This window comes from Canis aureus, chromosome 6 (assembly GCF_053574225.1).
Source record: "Canis aureus isolate CA01 chromosome 6, VMU_Caureus_v.1.0, whole genome shotgun sequence".
In the NCBI taxonomy this organism is placed as follows: domain Eukaryota; kingdom Metazoa; phylum Chordata; class Mammalia; order Carnivora; family Canidae; genus Canis; species Canis aureus.
This window is the reverse complement of record NC_135616.1, coordinates 44,905,520-44,918,092: the sequence shown is the minus strand read 5'-3', so window position 1 is coordinate 44,918,092 and position 12,573 is coordinate 44,905,520. Positions and strand designations below refer to the sequence as shown.

At 44.7% G+C, this 12,573-nt stretch overlaps 1 protein-coding gene and 1 long non-coding RNA gene across 3 annotated transcripts in view; both read left to right on the top strand.

Annotated features, from left to right (window-relative positions):
* Positions 1–12,573, top strand: part of KIF26B (kinesin family member 26B) — a 439,262-nt gene that overhangs the window by 101,474 nt on the left and 325,215 nt on the right. Inside the window, exon 1 of one of the 2 annotated variants that reach the window (XM_077901365.1) lies at positions 12,431–12,567. The exons of the other annotated variant lie outside the window; for it this stretch is intronic. The gene's annotated coding sequence lies outside the window, so the exon portion shown is untranslated. Of the gene's footprint in view, positions 1–12,430; positions 12,568–12,573 lie in introns of those variants that run through there. 2 annotated transcript variants of the gene reach the window in all.
* Positions 7,969–8,610, top strand: LOC144315189 (uncharacterized). Its single transcript, XR_013380949.1, has 2 exons — positions 7,969–8,325; positions 8,407–8,610. It is a non-coding gene; the product is annotated as an uncharacterized LOC144315189 (long non-coding RNA).

Genomic DNA, 12,573 nt, shown 5'->3' with positions numbered 1-12,573 from the left:
GGCCAGCAGGTCCTTCACCGGCGCCGTCCTGAAGTTGTTGTTGCAGCCCTGGTCCTACTTCTCCATCACGTTTGGTGTTGGGTTACTTGCAGAATGGAGTCATTGTCTTTAATGTTCAATAACTGTGCCACAAAGATAATATAATAAAATTCGAGAAATGTAATTTAGGGAGGCTTTCTAGCCAAGCCTCGTGTGCATGTACGTGTGTGTGTGTTTGATCTTTCATAATCCCATTCCGAGGGCTACAAAAAACCTGGTTTTCCCTTTGTCTTCTGCTAGGGTTGTCCCTTTAGATTTGTTCTCATTTTTGTATGGCAGTGTCCTGAGTGATCTGCGTCGGGGTACCTGACTCTGGGGTCCTGGAAGCAGAGGTGATGGTGGGCACCAAGGATGCCCCAAGCTGCATCTGTGCTGCAGGTGGAGTAGGTGTGTGTGTGTGGGGGGGGAGGTTGGTGGTGGAAGTGGAGTGCTGTGGCCTTGAACTCTGTGCTTTTCATGCACATCAACACTGTGCCCAGCTCTCGGTGATCTGACTGATTCCCCCAAGCCTGGGTGGCTTCAGCATCTTTTCCAGATACAAATGTAACCTTACAGCAATGGACGGCTCTTAGTGAAGAAATTCTTGGGGTAGAAGCCTGGCAATAAAAAAGGGAGATTTCTTCCTTTCTTTTATTCTGTTTTTCTATTTAGGAACATGACATTGAATTTAGTCATTCTGATCTAGCGTCCTGGAAGAGAAGCCTCATGGTACACAGTCTTTGAATTTACAAATCAAAACTCTGGTTTCCCGTGGGCGGTGTCCTCTTGAGAAATAAGGCAGTTAGACTGTTTTGAGTTGTTCCTTTTAGGAGCACAGACCATAATGGTGGCCCTGTTTTGCATCCTGAGGGGCTGTGGACAGGAAGTCTATGGCAAGGTTCATAAAACACTTAGAGCCCTTTCAGAGAAAGGAGCCATAGAAATGTAAGGCGGTGCAGTCGTGCTGGAAACCTCCCACAGAGCTGCTGGGCTCTCACTTCACTGCAGTCATAAAGGGAGCGGATCTGTGACAAGGTCCCTGCCCCCTCGCCTCCCCTCATACTCTGTTCTCAAGGAAAGAGCCAAAGGGTCTGACCCTAACTATCCATGAGAATCCTTCCTTCCAGCAGTGAATTTGCCATCTCCAGCTTATATCTTTGAAGGAGTAGAGTAGCTCCTCTCTCAAATTTCACAATTTTTCTGTTTCCTTTTTCTGAAATTGCCTTATAAATAATGAGCCCACTTGTCTCCTTAAGGAGTCCAAGCTAACAAGGCTGCCCTTGAACACCAGCATGAAACTGAACCAGGTACAGAGCAGGCGTCTGCTTTTCCATCGAGATCACTGGGTTCTCTTTCAAGCCTGCTTATGCTGGGGCTAGGGAGGTGAGAATTGGTAGAGGTGGCGGTGAGGACAGGATTGGGATGGTTCTTAGAGGAAATATTCTTAAAAATACCACATTTGAATTTTACGGATGTTCCAGTTTTTGACTGCTGTGATGTTTTCTTAAATATATCCTATTCTCTTCTGTCTCCTGGGAAAACATCATGGAGAGTCAGAGCCCAAAGTAGGGTATCACACCAATCAAGACATAAATAATGAAGCGTAGACCATAATAATAAAGGTTAAAGACCTTTATTTGGAATGCAGAGAAATTACCCTTTATTTTGAACATTAGATACAACTCCATATCTTCTAGGGAAATGTTATACAGGCCATTGATTTAACATTTTAATTAATTAGACACTTCAGTTCAACAAATGGTCAATGCAATCAGCTTCTTAATGGGTTTTTGACAAAACTGAACCAGTCATCTGCTTGAACCAGCTGGTCATTTGTGTGGTAGTCACGGGCCTGGAGTGATGAGTGAAAGTGACCAATGATGAATGGCCAAGGTCAGATTTAAGGAGAGTTGGAAAACTCCAACCACGGAGCTGTAGCAACACCTCCTGCAACAGTGAAATGAAATCACAGTCCCTACCCCTGGAAGTCTCCTCTGATTTCACATGAAGTGGTAGTTTCAGTTCATGTTGGAAAGCACACGGAAGATGTTGATGCATTTGGCAGGCGTGATGGAAGTGACTAGAGAGGGAACTTCCCAGAGGCACTTGGACAGTAGAGATGATGATTCTATTTGGGGTTTTCTCAAGTCCTTTTGCAAACATTCCTTTTCAGGGACTCGAACTAATTGATAGAAAAATATCCATTAAGTATACTTAGAAAAACTCTTCTGTCTAGCTTTATGTAACCTGAATTTGCCTGAAAGACTTTTTTTTGGACTCCATTCTCAGAATGGCTTGAGTGGATCTGCTTGGACTTGATGGCGTTGGGTGTAAGGAAGCTTAAATGAATGTGAGGCTGTTTTGGGGAATTAAGGTTTGCCTAGGACAGCTCTGGTTCAGACTTGAGCTTGTGGAAACATCTCTACCTCTCCATTATTCATCTTTATAACCCTGCACCTAGCCTAATGTTGATTTCAAGGTAGGTAGCTTCCAATAAATCTTCCGTCTGGTTGCTTGCCAGCCTACAGTGTTTGAGTTTATTTGTTGAATTGGGCTCCATTTGCTGCTCAGACCTGTGGCTTTGGGGAAGGAAGTTTTTGGGTCCTGGAAGTTTTGAGGTGTTGTCATGTTTTTTTCTTATGCAGTAGGATATTTACCCTAAGGGCAGAGAACCAGGAAGGCAGGCATCATACAAGGGATTACCCTTTTATGAACAAGTGGCTAGTACCTGCACTTGCTAGCGTAAGTCTCTCCTCTCGGGCTTTGTAGTTGACATCCCTTATTAAAAAGTTCTGAATCTCCATGATTACAAGGTAGAACCACTTAATACCTGGGGCAAGCAGAATAGTTAGAGGTGTGGGTAGTAATCTGGGGATGATAAGGGCCCAAACAAAGGTGCAGGCAGGGAGTGGATTTGGATCTGTTCAGTGGGCACTGGGGTTAGTCCTGGGCACTTCTGATTGAAGGAGCTTCCCCATGGCCATGACCCTCAGGATCCCCTACTGGCATCACAAGTCCCGATGGGATGCCTGGAATGTCAGGTGAGGAACAAAAGCCTAGCTTAGAGAAATCAAGCTTGCTTCTTGCCTGGCCATCTGCTGGTTTTCATTCCCTCGTCTTTATTAACTTTATGCCCCTTGCCTTGAATCCCACCCCTTTCCTCCTGGGTGGTTCATGCTCCATTCATCACTTTCTGGAAGAGCCCAATCAAAACTCATCTCTTCCCAAATCCTTTCTAAGGTCTTCCTTCAGTCCTATATAAGTTTGTGCTTCTCACATGTAACCTGCAGTGCTCTTTATGACTTCATATATGTGTTGACTTCTTTCTTTTTTTAAAAAAAAATATTTATTTGAGAGAGAGGCACAAGCAGGGGGAGGGGGCAAAGGAAGAAGCAGACTCCCTACTCAGTGGGGATGCAGGGCTCAATCCTAGGACCCTGAGATCATGACCTGAGCCAAAGGCAGATGCTTAATCACCCAGGCGTCCCTATGTGTTGACTTCTTAGATGGCACATTTACGAGTATTTGTATGCTGAAGCAAGTAGAACTGACCTACTCAAACTAAATTGTTATGAACTATACATATTAATTTTCAGGTTTGGGGATAATACTTGATTCTCAAAAAACTGAGAGCAATTATTGTTTCCATTTTATAGATGATGAAACTGACATTCAGAGACCAAGGTCATACAGCTAGAGGAAAGGAAGAGGCAGGATTTGAATCCTTCTCTTCTTTCTCTTCTCTTCTCTTCTCTTCTCTTCTCTTCTCTTCTCTTCTCTTCTCTTCTCTTCTCTTCTCTTCTTTCTCTTCTCTTCTCTCTCTCGCTCTCTCTCTCTCTCTCTGAGAAAGTGAGAGAGTGAGCATGGGGAGGGACAGAAGGAGAGAGAGATAGGATCCCACGCAGGCTCCATGTTGAGCATGGATCCAGATGTAGGGCTCAATCTCATGACCCTGAGACCATGACCTGAGCTGAAATCAAGAGTCAGACACTTAACAGACTGACTGAGCCACCCAGTTGCCTCCACATCATTACCTGCTGACTCCATGTCCAATATTCTTTCCATGACCACACACTGCCTCTTAGCTTAGCCAATCAAATAAATTCTGCCTTCAAAAAATAAGGCACAAAATTTAAAACACAGAGGGCTTTGTTAGCAGGAAATATCCTTTTGAACATTATGTTTTTTTTTTTTCTAGAACATAAATAAGAGAAAAGGAATAACTTCAGAAAGGGTGTTCTCAAGGTTTACTTATTTCTTTATGAAGCATTTGTCTGGTGCCAACCCTGTTCCAGGTACCACGCTGGTTGGAGAGAATGGGGCAATGTCAGGTGAGGACATAGTTCCTGGCCTTCCCCGAGCTCTTGGCTGTGTGGGCTCGTGAATCTGGGAGACTGATGCATAGTGTTCCAGCTGGTGGACCAGCATGACCTTTATGTGCTAAAAGTGAGTTTTTACCATACAAAAACTAGTTTTCAGAGTGCTTTGATGTAAAAACATATAAACACATACATACAATGGAATATTATCCAGTGTTGAAAAGAGAACAAAATCCCAGTGCATGCTACAGCTTGTGCCATGAACCCTGAAGACATGGTGCCATGTGAAATTAGCCAGACACGGATGGACAAATCTGTGCAATTCTACTTAACATGGTGAGAAAATTCACAGAGATAGGAGAGGATGCCAGAGGCTGTGGAATGGGGGAATGGGAATGGGACTACTGTTTCATGGGTGCAGGCCTTCAGTTTGGGATGATGAAAATGGTCTGGAGATGGATGGTGGTGATGGTTGCAAAACAGCATACTCAAATGCCATTGACTTATGTTTTTTAGAGAGGAGGAGGAGGGGCAGAGGGAGAGGAAGAGAGAGAATCTTAAGCAGGCTCCACACCCAGCACAGAGCCCCACATGGGGCTCAATCTCATGACCCCATTATCTCACCATCATGACCTAAGCTGAAATTAAGAGTTGGTTACTTAACCGACTGAGCCACCCAGATGCCCCGTGCCATTGACTTATATACCTCAAAATGGTGACAGTGGTAAATTTCATCTTGTATATATTTTACCACACTCACAAAAATGATTTTCTGGAATATTGTTCGTGATTCTTACAAACATGTTTAAGGCAAGGGGAAGATGGAGATCATTGTGGCAACTAGTCTCAGAAAGCAGAAGAGACCCCACATGTCACCAGGCAGTTTTCGGAATGCAAAAGTGTTGGGATGAACAGCCTTCCCGTGAGATGTGAGCTGTTTCGAGAGTGTTCAGAGTGGTTCTGGCGAGAGTGGAAAACTGGACCAGGATCTGGGTAGCTCTTTCACAGTCGATTGGGTAATGAGAAGAGCTGTTCTCGGAGAAATGAGAACATGTGTACTGGAAGGCTGCCTTTGCTTAATGTCCCACGCGATCCAGGAGGCCAGATGGCATTTTATGTGGTTTTCACAACTGTGATTTTGGATTGATTACTCAACCTGTTTGTGTTCCTAACCCAGCTCCCTGCCTCCCGCTGCCTTTTAGCGTAACCCTCATTCCCAGAGCTGGGTTTGAACAGTTGCATTGTTGGATTTTTCCTTATGATGGTTGCATCAGTGCCAGCCTCTCCTACCTTTGGACCTATTTGCCTGCTCAGGGTCTAGCATAGGAAATAAAATCCTTTTTTCCCAAAGGGTCTGATCAAATGAATGGCTTTCACTTTGCATTTATATTCAATTCAGGCTTTATTTGTTTCAAGCTTGGGTCAGCCGCCTGATGGGTTTTGAGAGAACAAGTCCCGATCCCAAGGTGACCTTTCCCTTGCCTGCTGACCTTCCATCATCATATGGTGTTTTTATAAGAAAAGCAAATTCATTTTATATATAAGGGAAAATAGTAATAAAAAGTAATATTTGCACATTTTAGAATTTTCAAAATATGTTTCCCATCCATAATCTCTTGCAGTCCTTGTAGCAGTCCTGAGAAGGAGGGAAGTGAGTGTTCTCACTTCATGTAAAGAAACTGAGGTACAGAGAAGGTAAGGAGGATGCTGAAGTTGCACAGCTAACAGTGATTCGAGCTGGATCTGGAGATTGTATGTCCTGGGTCCATATCCAGCATCCGACAATACCTTCAGGGAGAGAAAATTGAATTTAAGGCAAAGAAATTCGGCATTAACCACCATTTTCACATTCAGGTCACTGTTATTCTTTATTAATTAGGCCATAGTGGCCATTGCAACTTTGCAAGATCCCCTTTTCATATCCTTTGTTCTTCAGGAGCTCTTGTGGCTAGGGTCTGCACTCGACCCATTTTAAGAGATGGGCAGGTGAGTTCAAGACTGGGCTGAGTGAGGATGGGGGACCTGCTTTGGCTTCTGGAACTGGGCTACCCTTACCCTAGCAGGGCAACTGGAAGCTATCAGATGTTACAAACCCATTTCTGTGAAGCCTCGCCAAGACTTCTAGTAATGCTGGTCAAATAGGATGTCCTGCTGCCCAGCTACAGTTCTGGTCTGGTGCCAGGAGCCAGTGTGTCTTCATCTTTCTGTGTCTGGTACTTTGCCCCCGGCTTGATGTCACAGGAAGTCAGGAACCTCTGAGGTTCTGATTTAAGATTTCTTCTCCCCCTCCTTTTCAAAGAAGTTTCTTCTGCCTCTAGTGCTTCTGTCTTAAGTTGCTCTTAAAACACAACCATCATTGGGGTCCCTGGGTGGCTCATGGTTGACCATCTGCTTTTGGCTCAGGGCATGATCCCAGGGTCCTGGGATCGAGTCCCGCACCGGGTTCCCCGCAGGGAACCTGCTTCTCCCTCTGCCTGTCTCTGCCTCTCTCTCTCTGTCTCTCCTGAATTTAAAAAAAAAAAAAATCAACTATCATCTTTTTGTTGATCGGGACAGAAATGAACTAAAATCTCCTTGAAAGCACAGTGAGCTGTGATGCCAGGATGTGGGCCCTCTCATGTGGTCTGCCGGGGCTCTCCCTCTCCCCTCGGCCTGCGGTGTGCAGGAGGGGGAGGCCGAGGCTCCCTGGCCGTGCTGCTCTGGGTTATTACGGTGACATATCTTGGAACTGAGCTTGAGCAGAGATCATCCTGTTTCCTGTTCGAATTGATTTTGTGTCCAACTTTCATTTCCTATTGTGCATTCCTTTGAGGTCAGAGCAGCTTTGTCAGACAAAAGCAGGGCTTTCTCCTTTGGAGATATTCCTGGATTCTCTTCAGCTGTGTGTTTATCTAAGTGGACAGCCAGGCAGTGCAGTAAAGTATCTGCCAGCCGAACTCTGGCCGTCCCGCCTGATGCGCTCCTCTGGGGGCTGGATGCCCTGGGTTCCAGGACGTGGGCTGGATCCCCAGGTCGTCCCCATCACTTGCTCTGTGTCTTACCTCCCAGGCACGTCTTCATTTGTCTGTTGGTCTCACTTCTCTGCAGCCTGCGTCTGAGAGCTCTTTGGGAGACAGGAAACGGTCTCATTTCAAATGTTTACAGCTTAAATGAGTCTGGTTCAGAGCTTAACAGCCTGTCTGTGAACCTGGATCGGATCTCCCAGAAGTCCCTGGTCAAGCCCTCCGCCTTCCAGTCAGTGTCTGTTTACCAGTAAAGCCACAAGATCACAAGCTCTGGACTATCTGACAGTTGTCAAGATGTGTGGAAACAAAATCTTAGCACTGTAAGATTCGGAGTAGAAGCCACCCAGTTTTTCCCATGTCCTCAGTATCCACTTTTGTTCTAGCTACTCTTTCCAAGTCCCAAGGCCTCTGCAGGTGTCCTAGCATGTTTGAATCAAATGGAATAGCAATGTTAATAAACCACTGTTTTATTTTTTTAAAGTATGTATGTATGTATGTATTTATTTATTTATTTATGACACACACAGAGAGAGGCAGAGACACAGGCAGAGGGAGAAGCAGGTTCCCTGCAGGGAGCCTGATGCAGGACTCGATCCCAGGACCCTGGGATCACACCCTGAGCCAAAGGCAGATGCTCAATCACTGAGCCACCCAGGGTCCCAAGCCACCATTTTATTAAGTTTGCCAAAAATGAGGAATTTCATTTGATCTGTTATTGTGACTTCTATCTGTACATCTTCAAGCAATCATCTTCCATCATACCTCTTGGATTTCTGCTCAGTAGATGACATCAACTTGTTTGCTACTTCACAATCAAGGCCCTGTTTCTTGATGTGTTGTCATAATGACAGGATTGTATCCATCAGCATGTTATTATCAGTAGTAGTAAAAAAAAAAAAAAAAACTACTACAAGTTTACTGTAATGCCATAAAGGGTGCCAGCCCTTTGGGCCTAAATAGTCTCTTGTTGGAAGAGAAAGCTGGTAATGTGGTAAAGGTATTGTGGGGCTTGTTTTGGAATTCTTTATTTTTCTTTTTTTTAAAGATATATTTATTTATTTTAGAGGAAGAGAGAGAGCATGACCTGAAGGGGCAGACGGAGAGAGAGAGAGAGAACCCCCAAGCAGACTCTGCAGTGAGCATGGAGCTCGACATGGGGCTTGATCTCACGACCCTGAGGTCATGATCTAAGCTGAAATCAAGAGTCAGACACTCAACCAGCTGAGCCACACAGGCACCCCTGGAATTATTTCTAAAACAGGATGGTTGATAGTACATGAACATGTTTGTGTGAATTGAGTCATGTGAAAGCATCCAGTTTTATTCAGTCATAAATTGGTTATTGCATTATTTCGCTACAGGATTGAAGAAAGCTCCATAGAATGGCTCCATAAATTTAGCAACAAAGTCCTAGCTTGTTTGTCACTCATCTCCCCACCCCTGTTGTCTGTTGTGGAAGCAGGAAGAAACACTGAAAAATTTCCCAGTGTATTAGGGAATTATGGTCCTTTCTTCCAGAACATGAAGAAGTATGTGGTGGTAAACTTGGGGACTGACCATCTGTGGCCATTAAGAAAAATAGAAAAGCCAGGATGTTTGAGTTCTGTTCTAAAGTGTGCTTCTGACATGTTCAGTGACCTTGAGCAAATGTCTTTACCTCCCTGGACCTGCATTTCCTTACCTATAAAAAGAAATTACCAGACAAAATGTTCTCAAATATCCCATCTTGCTTGATGTTGATTTCGGTCATCAACTTACTTGATTTATTTATGCAATCTTAGCAGAATTAATTTCGATTTGTTCATTGTTTGCATCTGGGTAATTGTTGCTTGCACACCCGAAGACTGTCTAGTTGTGGTGGTTTCTTATATTAACTGAATGTGCTGTGAAGGAAAGGTGGAGTTCCTAGAACCTGAAATTGGAAGAAACTCTGTTCTAGAGCAGGTGCTGATGACGTGTGCATAGAGGCCCTGTAGCTATGCCAGATGCTTCTCCCGCTGTTAGCAAGTCCTGAGGTTTCACGGTGGTCACTGGCTCTTGCATCATGAAATGACATCCTGTCGGGTTGTGTGACCACACGTACACAGAGGAGAGGGTGGGAGACTGAAGACACTACAGGTGTGGGCTTCACCACAAAGCAGGTTCATGATGCTTCTCAAGCCCGTGATGTTGCTGGAAGGTTTTCTGACTCTGCGGGCTTCCCATCTTCAAGTGAGGATTCCTAGAGAAGCTCCCTGAGTAGTGGATGACCTTACACTAAAGAACAAAAAAAAAAAAAAAAAAAGCACTCCTGGGGGCACCTGGGTGGCTGAGTGGTTGAGCATCTGACTTCAGCTCAGGTGATGATCCCAGGCCTGGGATTGAGTCCTGCATCAGGCTCACGGCAGGGAGCCTGCTTCTCCCTCTGCCTATGTCTCTGCCTCTCTCTGTGTGTCTCTCGTGATTAAATAAATGAAATCTTAAAAAAGAAAAAAAGCATTCCCATTCCAGTAGTGTAAACCAGCCACACACACAGGGGGCACATTCTGCATCGGCTTTTGGAGGAAGGTAAAGCCCTAATAACAATGAATGCTGATGGAGTTTCAGGTGGGTTTCTGTCTCATTCATGGATGCAACCAGAGAGCCGGGCTTTGGCATATCCCCTCCAGGTTCACTTCTAGACAAGGAGGCCCCCAGATGTCACAGTGTCTCGTGCTCCTCTCTAGGGTCCAGCCAGGTAACCAGACAAGACCAGGAAAAGGCTCACTAGTTGATGGCAAAGCTGATGGGGAGTCAGGAGCATATTTTCACTCTGGAAGGTGCATCCAGCTAATGGTGCCACATGGAGTTGGTGGCATTTTAGATTCTGCTCTTCAATCCTTGGAGGGATGGAGAAGAATCCCTTGTTCCCTTCACTCTTCCTCTCTTTGGTTCTGGATATCCTTTCTCTGGGGATCTGCTCCCTCCGATTCTCTAGCGGTTTATAGACAAGCCCGAGTGGAAATAACCAAACGGCCCACGAGCCTCTCAGCCTGTCCTGTCTCTCCGCTCACTGCCCACCTCGTGAAAGGGAAGCCTACGCTGTGGAGACGGAGCTGGTCCACTGCTTCACAGCTGATTCACTTTTTAATTATTTGGTCGGACGTTCCTTACACTGTCAACCGCTTCGTCCGGCATGGCCAGCACCTTTCTGGCCACTAGAGCTAATCACTAATGCCTCGGCTAATTCGTGAGCCCTCAGGGTTTGGTCTGGTTTGCGTTTCCAGCACTGATACTCTTGACTCTGTTTCCATTGTGGAAAATCTTTTTCCATCTGGCTTCCCTTCACATGGCACCGATGAGGGTTAAATGGGGCGGCGTGTGGGGGGCACACAGAAACCGCTCACGAAGTTAATAAATAGTAACTGGGGTTCGTTGGGGGCACTGTGTTCCCTAGTTTGATGCTACCCACCTCTTTCTTTTTTTGGATGGTTTCATTTATTTTCTCTGCTCCTTTATTTTTTAAAGATTTTATTTATTCTTGAGAAACACAGAGAGAGAAGCAGGCTCCATGCAGGGAGCCCAGTGTAGGATTTGACTCCAGGATCCCAGGATCACACCCTGAGCCAAAGGCAGATGCTCAACCGCTGAGCCACCCAGGCGTCCCTATTCTCTCTGCTCCTTGAATGTAGACATCTCCCACGGACACCTCTGTCCTCAGCCCTGAGTGGATTTCCTATGAAACTGATGAGGTTTGAGCATAATGGGCTCACACCTGCATGTGCCACTTCACACACCATGTGCTTTTCTTGGGTTTTCACTGTAGGTAGTTAAAACTACCCCCTTTCATCTTGCTCTCCCCATCAGGTGGGGATGGAGTAGCCGTGGACACTGCTGACGGCCTGTGGATGTGGACTTGAGCTGGAGATCCATTTAGTTTCAATGCTGTGGGTTATATTTATGTGGTTCTCAGTCCCTTCTATATCTAGGTAAATTCTTACTGGGATTCCTGTGTAGGAATAGCTCCCTCCTGCCCACCATGTCAGTTCACCCAGGTCCAGAGGTCCCGTCATAAGATGAATACGTTATCTGGTATCAGCAGCAGCAGTGCAAGAGAAAGTCCAGAAGCTGGACTGTGGGAACATTTCTAAAATATCAGTTTAAAAATTACCACTAGGCTGGAAAAAGGACTGAGTTTTGCTTCTCTTCTCTCTATAAAAAAATGACATTACAAAATTGTTGTCATGCGAAGAGAAAAATTGAAAGTATACTGACAAAATATGTCAAAATATGCACAAATGACAAAAGAAAAAATAGGTAAATTGGACTACATGAAAAATTTTAAAATTTTTGCATCAAGTGAGACCATCAAGAAAGTGAAAAAACAATCCACAGAATGGGAAGACATTTTGCAAATCATTTATCTTATAGGAGACTTCTATCCAGAATATATAAAGAGCTCTTACAACTCAATAATAAAAAGGCAGCAAAATTAAAAAACTAATGAACAAACTTTTGGTTACCACAGGGGAAAGGGATTGGGGGATGGGCAAAATAGATAAAGGAGATTAACAGGTACAAGCTTCAGGGCACCGGGGTGGTTCAGTTGCTTGAGCATGTGACTCTTGGTTTTGACCCAGGGGTAATCTCAGGGTCCTGGGATAGAGCCCTGTGTTAAGTCCCACATCGAGCACCACAATGGGCTTCCCACTCAGCAGGAAGTCTGCTTGAGGATTCTCTCTGTCACTCTGTCCCCCCACCCCGCCCCTGCTCTTGCATGCTCGCTCTCTCTCTCTCCCAAATTAATAAATCTTAAAAAAAAAGAGATACAAGCTTCCAGTTATAATAAGTCATGGAGATGAAAGGTATGGCATGGAGAATATAGTCAATAATAACTTTGGTGACAGATAATAACTAGATTAATTATGGGGATCATTTCATAATGTATATAATAGACTTGCTATGATGTACACCTGAAACTAACAGGTTATTATATGTAAATTATACTTCAGTTAAAAAAATGAATAAAGGATTTGACTAGACATTTCTCCAAGGAAGATGTATAAGTGACCATAAATACATGAAATGATGCTCAAGATCATTAGCCATCAGGGGATGAGATACCATTCATACCCACTAGGATGACTGGAGCAAGCAAACACTCTGAAGTGATGGAAAGGATATGGAGACATCGAATTCTCATAAGCTGCTGGCAGAGATGAGAGAGTGCAGCCACTGTGGAAGAAGCTTGACAGATCCTCAAAAAGGTAAAC